Source organism: Garra rufa, chromosome 8 (genome assembly GCF_049309525.1).
Source record: "Garra rufa chromosome 8, GarRuf1.0, whole genome shotgun sequence".
In the NCBI taxonomy this organism is placed as follows: domain Eukaryota; kingdom Metazoa; phylum Chordata; class Actinopteri; order Cypriniformes; family Cyprinidae; genus Garra; species Garra rufa.
In genome coordinates this window covers 26,473,146-26,482,069 of record NC_133368.1, presented here as the reverse complement: position 1 = coordinate 26,482,069, position 8,924 = coordinate 26,473,146, and the positions used below count along the sequence as shown (strand labels likewise).

Below are 8,924 nucleotides of genomic sequence, written 5' to 3'. Positions count from 1 at the left end.
ATTGCGAGATACAAACTTGCATTTGTGAGAAACAAAAGTCAGAATTGTGAGATTTTATCTTACAATTTTGACGTTATTTCTTGAGATTTTGTCACGCAATTCTGTAAAAACAAGTCTATGGAGTCTCCATACCTAGTCTAAAATGTGAGATACAAATGCGCATTTGTGAGAAAAAAATCGTACATTTTTATCTCACAGTTTTTACTTTTTTTTGTAATTGAGTTTTTTATCTCGCAATTTTGAGAAAAAAAGTCAGAACTGTGAGTCTATGTCACAATTCTGAGAAAAAAGTCAATTGCGACAAACAAGTCAGAATTGCAAGATACAAACTTGCATTTGTGAGTAAAAAGGTGAAATGCAAAATTTTATCCCACAATTTTGACTTTATTTCTTGCAATTGTGAGTTTATGTCATGCAATTCTGTAAAAAAAAAAGTCAGAATTGTGACAAAAAGTCAAAATTGATACAAACACATTTGTGAGAAAAAAGTCAGAACTGCAGAAATTGTCAGTATTGTTTTTGTTGCAATTTTGAGTTTTTAATCACACAATTCTGAGAAAAAAAGTAAGAATTGCACATTTTTATCACACAATTTTGACTTTATTTTTTGCAATTGTGAGCTTTACATGCAATTCTGTGAAAAAAAAGTCAAAATTGTGAGTCTATTTCTCAATTCTGAGAAAAAAAGTCAGAATTGTGAGATACAAGCTTGCATTTGTGAGAAAAAGGTCAGAATTGCCAGTTTTTATCTTGCAATTTTGACTTTTTCTCGCAATTTTGAGTGCATATCACGCAATTCTGAGAAAAAAAGTTACAATTTTGACTTTATTTCTTGAAATTGTAAGATTGTCACGTAATTCTGAATTGTGAGATTAAAGGTAGCAATAACATTTTTTTTTATTCAGTGGCAGAAACAGGCTTCTTTGTAAAAGTGATCTTAGTTTTTAGTTGCCACTCATTTGAGGTCAATCCCTCTTTTTATGCTTTTTTCCCCTTATTTTTTGAAGATAATGATAGTTAATGATATTTTGGTTAGTGATAAAATTCTGCCCTGCTGCCTGTGTTTACCTATCTTTATCTTGAAATCACACTGACGTTGTGCCTCATTCATGAAACATGAGCAGAATGTATTTTAGTGTAAACTGTTTGTAAAATCATTCTTATGGAAAATATTACATTCAATTCATATACACAAAAAATCTGCTCATGTTTCATAGATGAGGCCCACTGAGTCTAAATGTGGCTCGGGCTTTGAAAAAAAAAAAAAATGGTTCGTTCGTGTGAGGCCTAACCGGTTGACCCTAATTAATTAGACAGATTCAGATTCCCTGGACTGGCTTTATAACAGTTTATACAATTAAACTTTTAAATGGTAGTGTGTGAGTTAGTCTTTGTATGAATTAAAATTTACAGTTTATTTGCCCTTGTGTAAATCTGACAAGATAGCAGTTTCCCATATGATTTCATTACGTGGTAATACAGGCAACAATGCCGTCCGCACTTTAGCTCCATGTTTTTGGTCATATGATGGTTGAATAAAGCCCTTTTAAGTAGACGATAATATCTTTCTACCTCCTGTCTTGTCGGTCAGACAATGATTAGAGTACGGCTTTGTTTGCTCGCTCATAAAGAAAGAAAAAAAAGGAGCTAAAGTGGAGAGAGGGAGACTTCTAAGAAGATGAGGTCATAGGTTAAAGCTGTCGGGGGTCAGAGGCAGAACTTTGCTTCTGTGACAAGACGAGCTGCATTGAGAAGATTTGACCTTCTGTGACCTCGCTGTCACACTGGACGTTTACTAGAGAGGGTGCTGACTTTAATGGACTCCAACCTGAGCACATATCTATATCTATATCTATATCTATATATATATATATATATATATATATATATGTGTGTGTGTGTGTGTGTGTGTGTGTGTGTGTGTGTGTGTGTGTATCGCACTTTATCCTTTCATGTTATGGCTATGAGAGAGACTCAACAGGGTGACTCTGAGAGAGTAAAAGTGGACTTGACAAGGCAGGATATTAACAAAAACACATTAATGATTTCTGACATGTACATATAAAATTCTCACATATATATAGGCATGAAAACACACACACACACACACACACACACACACACACACACACACACACACACACACACACACACATCAAGTATAAATCGATTTCACCCGTCTGTCTGGTTTTTGGAAAGAGAGAGTAGGGTCTTTGCTGTTCCGGACTTTGCCGCCCTCTAGTGGAAAACTAGCATCACACTGTTAGTCTTTATTTGTAACCTGGCCTTTAGCTAGCTAGACAGACAAACAAACATTGGTTTTAATGCATTTCTGTGTCACTGTATTGAGATTTTTGAAGCAGACTGTAATAATGGGCGTCGGTAAATGTGTGTGTGTTTTGTGAACAGGAGTTTCTCACGCCAGACCTCATAGTCGTGTCTGTACTCACTGAGGGCTCTGTTTCCTGCTATTGAAACAACTGCCCTCTTCATTTCTGCTGCTTTATAAAACAACCACTTACCACTGATGATTCACTATATTAGTGACGACATCTCATAGAAGCTGTTTTTTTTTTACGGACTCTGGCCTGTACATTTTCTTTCATACACAAACTAACTCACATAAACTACCATTCAAGAACTGTTCAAAAGCAATTTCTGAGTAAAAAATAAAAACAAAACAAAAAATTGTGCAGTAAAAACAGTGAAATATTATTACAATTTAAATAAACTGTTTTATTTTAATATATTTTAAAATGTCATTAAGGCTTTCTGTGATGGCAAAGCCGAATTTTCAGCATCCATTACTCCAGTGTTTAGTGTCACATGATTCTTCAGAAATTATTATAATATGCTGATTTGTTTATGTATTGTTTATGTACGTGAAACCAGGGGCGTAGCAGCCAATTTAAAAGTGGGGGGGACAGTATGGTGATGTGACCCAAAGGTGATGTTCATACAGTATAATAAATTCTAAATAGAAGAACAATGGGCATTTTACAGCACCAAAGTGGCAATTTGAGGATGCCCAAGAGATTTGCGCTGTGATTGGCTAAGTGTTAGTTCACTCAAGTAACAAATCAGAGAACATGGGCGGAAATATTGGCGCTAGGTCAAAAAAGTGCAGGGGGACGTGTCCCCCCCGTCCCCCCCGGTTGCTACGCCCCTGCGTGAAACTGTTCTGCTGCTTAATATGTTGTGGAAACCGTGGAAATATGGTTTCTCAGGGTGCTTTAATGAATAGAAAGTTTAAGAGAACAACATTTATTTGAAATAGATATTTATCTGGATATCTTAACTGTCACTTTTGATTTTTTTTTTTCCCCCTTGCTGAATAGGTGTTATTTTACAAAAAGACCCCAAACCAGGGTCAGAAATTAAGTTTTCCATTAAGGGTCAATATTTGCCCCCTGAAATTGATTGTAGGGGCATTTTGTACATTTGTGAGGGTATTTTTATAATCACATTATTATTATAATCCAATTTAATCAAAAACAGACTGTTTAAAATTATATCTAAATTATATATGTACGAAGCAGGAGCTCATAGGACTACAATATTATGACAAAATCATTATTGTTGATTATTGCTCGTTATACTGTAATAATGATTATTAATATTGATATAGGAAACATTAAATGTTTTTGTTTCGTTTTGGGCACATCACATTCTGACTTAATACACAAACATGTCAGTCCATGATGTTAGCCAAGTCTAGCGCAATTTATGCAAAAACTGTCGTTATAATCAATAAAGCTACGAAATTAATATTTTATTTGCATCGTACATCACATGCACTGTTGTTTATGACTTCGCGAGCGTGAGCGCTCAACAACAGCTCCGCCATTTTCAGCGCTGACTAATAAGCGTTTCTGATTGGCCAATGCATTCCTAAATTCAACAGAAACGCGTTTGATTGGTTATAAGGTTTAACGCTGCACAAACAGCGCGTAAAAGCAGTCTGATGCTGTGTGTAATTCCGCCAATTTTCATTCATTTTCACATTTGATTTTATTCACGACAGCCGTAATACATTGTTTAATTGTGCAGGGGCATTTTTGTCCCCTTTGTCTTGAATTTATGGTGCATTTTTGTTCATTTTGGTGGCATTTTTTGCCACAAGCCCTCATTAAAACTTTTGAACGCTAGTGTTTATTCACTAATTTCAGACTACAAACACTTGACTCTCATCACAACTCATAATAATCAGTAAGCAATGATGAAATTATAAGATATTGGTGTTAAGCTGGCTTTTCATTTCAAACAAGATCGGTTTAGGATTTATGTAAGCAGTTGGACTTTTTCCTACGATTACCTCATATAAATTTTCATAATTTTACCATCTTGTTTGAATTATTAAGACTTGAGTACTTTATTTTCTGTCCTATTCTTCTCTTCTTCATCCCCTCCTCCACTCAATCTCTCTCTTTCTCTTTGTCTGATCAAAGAGCCCCAGTTCTGTCAATGTGAGGTGCTGTTTGGGATTAACACACCTCAGGTTCAGGGTTTAATCTAGACTCAGACATGGGAACTGAGTGCACTGGCCATATGTCCCGGCGGAGACACAGAAAGAGGTCTAACCACACCACCGGGCCTTGGCCTTAGACCTAAACACCTTTCAAAAAAGGTGTTCTCTGAAACCTCTCTCTTTTATTTGCTCACGGCTTTGTCTCAAAAGTTGCTTGTTTATTGAGGGGCTTAAAGATCCTGTTCACCTGTCCTCACCTTACTCAAGAGAAAGAATAAAAGACTTTGGTCCCTCTTTCTCTTCCTCTGACTCATTTAGCCGTTCGCTCTCTCTTGAAGTGACAGAGCAAACATACATCACACAGCGGTGGAGTTTGAGTGTGACCGGGCCGGCTATTCACCCTGCGTGTTTCATAAACACTGGATTAACCCCACTCACACACAGCACCTCGCTCACAGGGTGACGCCCCTGCGGCCGTAATACAATCTGACATTGTTTGTGAACTCCAGCACATTCCTGCCTCTAATTCTCTTTCTCTCTAACTGTCCCCCACCTCCTGCACACTGAAACATTAGCTCATGTCCACGCTTTCGTTCTTTGAAGAAGGAAAGTTTGGCGATATGATTAGTACAAGTCTTTCTAGGGTTTTAGAAAATGGGACAATAGGGTGAAATAAAATCTTGATCTGGAATGAGTGAAATTAGGCAAACATTTTTATTGTCCATACTTAAATACTTAAACTAAACTAGTATATGCACTGCCATTCAAAAGTTTGAGATCAGTAAGATTTTTAATGTTTTTTTTGTTGTTGTTTTTTTTGTAAAGAATTATCTTATGCTCATCAAGGCTGCATTTACTTGATCAAAAATACAGAAAAAAACAGTACATTTTGAAATATTATTACAGTTTAAAATAATGGTTTTCTATTTTAATATATTTTTAAATATAATTTATTCCTGTGATGCAAAGCTGAATTTCAGCCGCCTTTACTTCAGTCTTCAGTATCACATTATCCTTCAGAAATCATTCTAATATGCTGATTTATTACTTTTATTATCAGTACTGACTGCATCAATATTTTATTTTTTATTTTTTTTGGAACCGATTCTTTTTTCAGAATTCTTTGATAAATAAAAACTTAAAAAGAACAGTATTTATTCACAATATAGATCTTTTTTTAACAATATAAGACTTCACTATCACTTTTTATCAATTTAACACGTCCTTGGTGAATAAAAGTATTAATTTCTTTAAAAAAAAAAAAAAAAATGTACTGACCACAAACTGTTAAATTATAGTTTATATTGTTACAAAAGATTTCTATTTTTAATAAATGGTGTTCTTTGTAACTTTTTATTTATTAAATAATCCTGAAAAATCTATCATAGGTTCCAACAAAATATTAAACAGCACAACTATTTTCAACATTGATAATATATTAGCATATTAGAATGATTTCTAAAGGATCGCTGAAGACTGGAGTAATGATGCTGAAAATTCAGCACTGCATCAGAAAAAAAATATATTTTAAAATATATTTACATAGAAAACAGTTATTTTACATTGAAATAATATTTCACAATATTACTTCTTTTGTCTGGATTTAATCAAATAAATGCAGCCTTGATAAGCATAAGAAACTTCTTTATAAAAAATATATATATATATATATATATATATATATATATATATATATATATATATATATTCCTACTAATCCCAAGCCTCTGAATGGCAATGTTACAAAAGATTTTCTATTTGAAATAAATGCTGTTCTTTGTAACTTTTTATTTATTAAAGAATCCTGAAAAAAAGTATCACAGGTTCCAACAAAATATTAAACAGCACAACTGTTTTCAACATTGTTAATAAATCAGTATATTAGAATGATTTCTGAAGGATTGCAGAAGACTGGAGTAATGATGCTGAAAATTCAGCACTGCATCAGAGAAATAAATTATATTTTAAAATATATTCACATAGAATTCATTTTACGCTTAAATATTATTTTACAATATTACTGTTTTTTTTAAGCCTTGGTGAGCATAAGGAACTTCTTTAAAAAAAAATGAATAAATACAAATCTGATCCCAAACTTTTGAATGGTAGTATAAATAAAATAAAATAAAACAAGCATTTTATTTTGGTACATCTCCAATGCATACTCCGTTTGTGTTGCTTATTCATTGCAGTGATCAATACTATAGTACTGCACCATGTTTATAGTATCATATTACCTTCTTAGGCTGCTTTAAGCTTAACAAAATACCTTACTGCAATACTTGCATGAGTGAATCTCACAAAGCCTTTCTGGATCATATTTCACCCTGAAATCATATCATGAGGAGTCAAATTTTCCTTGATACTTTAACATGAATGGCTATTATATAACCAGCTATCATGTAACTTCACAATTTCGAAGAAAAAAAAATCCACTCCTGCTCTTATCTGATATTTTCACTGTGATTTGAACAGTGTGTACAGCTCAATTTATTGTGGATTGATTTATAAACCTGTCAAAATAACAAAACTAACTAAAAAAATAAAATAAAATGAAATAAATAAAAATATACATTACCATATTTGCATATGGGTAGGCCTGGTGACAACTTTCCTGTATGACAAAATAAACATAATGGTGTAAATAGTGGCATGCATGAGATCCTCATTTTGTCACTGAGTGTTTGTCTCCATCTAGCGGCTGAATTTAACTTCTGCACACAGATGCTGTTGTGTTTTTTTTTTTTTTTTTTATTATTTATTGGTTGTATAATATGGGTGCAGAAATACATAGAAATCATGAATTAATGCTAAATAAATAAATAAATAAATAAAAATGAATGCTCAAATTCTCTTATATAATCATGTATTTTACAATATACAATGTTTTGTTTTCTCTATAAAATTTGTCTCCATCTAGTGGCCTAACCGTGCTCTGCATTCACTATTACATTTAAATTCCTCCAGTAGTTAATGTAGTTTGATTTTAACCTTTTTACTTAAGTTATTATTAAATTAACTTATTTAAAAAAAAAAAAAAAAACTATTTATTATTAAAAAATGACTTTATAACAGAACATCTGTTTTTGTTAAAATATACAAAATATTCCCGTTATTAAATAGATAATTAAATAATTAGCAGCATTAATGGTTTATGTGCTTATTATTATTATTATTATTATTATTATCTGGCCCCTTGATATCATTTGAGTCATTTAGTTTAGTTTAGTTTAGTTTAGTTTAGTTTAGTTTAGTTTAGTTTAGTTTAGTTTAGTTTAGTGCAAAATGAAAAAAGGCTAAGTGGGTAGAGGAGCTTCAAACCACATGCTATTATAGTGTTTCCTGTATAAACAGGGCCAAACAGGGGTATGGTACACCAAATACATATTTAAATGTACACCCTCACACAGCTGAAATGTAAATCATTGTGTGATCTGGTTAGACTAAATAAAAAAGAGAAAAGAATAAAAGATACATAGAAATCCTCATTACGCTTTAAATTTACTATAGCATTTAAAGAAAACAATATAATGTGGGCAGCCATCCCAGTGATACAATACAAAAAATACTTTACAATATTATGCATTATGCCAATCATATAGAAATTATGATCATTATCGTCAATCTTCATATAGATATAAAAACCAGGTCTAATTTAACCAAGTCTTAACTGCATCATCGTATCAATTTCTATGGAGACATCTCAGGCTAAAATGGTGCTGATCTCCTTCCATCTGTTCTTGTGAGCTCACAGCGGCCATCTTGACTCAAACTGTTGTGACAGGCCTCAGGAAGTGAAGAGTGTGTAATAGCAGAAGCCCCATGTATGCACTAATGCATGCACATCTTGAGAGACGTAGGTTTTAGTGTCCCATGTGACTTGTACACTTCCTCCAAACGACACTTTCTCTCTCTGTCTTTGCTGAAACAGGTTTTGAGCAGTTTTTTTTGGGAATCTGGCCGAGAAGCAGGTACGAGTGTCCACTTTATTCATTTTTCAGCAGCAGCAGGGGGTAATGACAGAGTATATGAAATTAACAGAGATGATGCGACGATAGAAATGTTTTCTGGGTGGTAGCTGGTTGCTGATGGCTGCTTACATTTTGTCTGCACATCTCTAAGTTAGATCTGTATTTATCTCTTTACTGCATATTAGGTAAATGCTACTTAAAGAAAATTAGATATGTAGAGGGACAGATATGTGTTATTTGACATGCATATCTAGAGCTAAAATGTATGTATATATATTTAAATGCATGCATATGGCATTATAAGACATAATTGTATAGTATACAACAATACATCAGCTCAGAAGTTCAGAAGTTAAACATGTTTTGTTTCTGAAATGATGAAAAGTTGATTGTATGTGAACTAAATCTTTTCTCTGAACTTCCCTAACAAAATGTTGAATGTTTAAAATATGAATGTTTTGCTGAAATTATACATTTTATTGATA

The 8,924-nt window shown here is 33.0% G+C and overlaps 1 protein-coding gene across 1 annotated transcript in view; it reads left to right on the top strand.

Moving 5' to 3' along the window:
* Positions 1–8,365: 8,365 nt before the first annotated feature.
* Positions 8,366–8,924, top strand: part of arhgap15 (Rho GTPase activating protein 15) — a 51,739-nt gene continuing 51,180 nt past the window's right edge. Inside the window, exon 1 of the mRNA XM_073846280.1 lies at positions 8,366–8,439. The gene's annotated coding sequence lies outside the window, so the exon portion shown is untranslated. The remainder of the gene's footprint in view (positions 8,440–8,924) is intronic.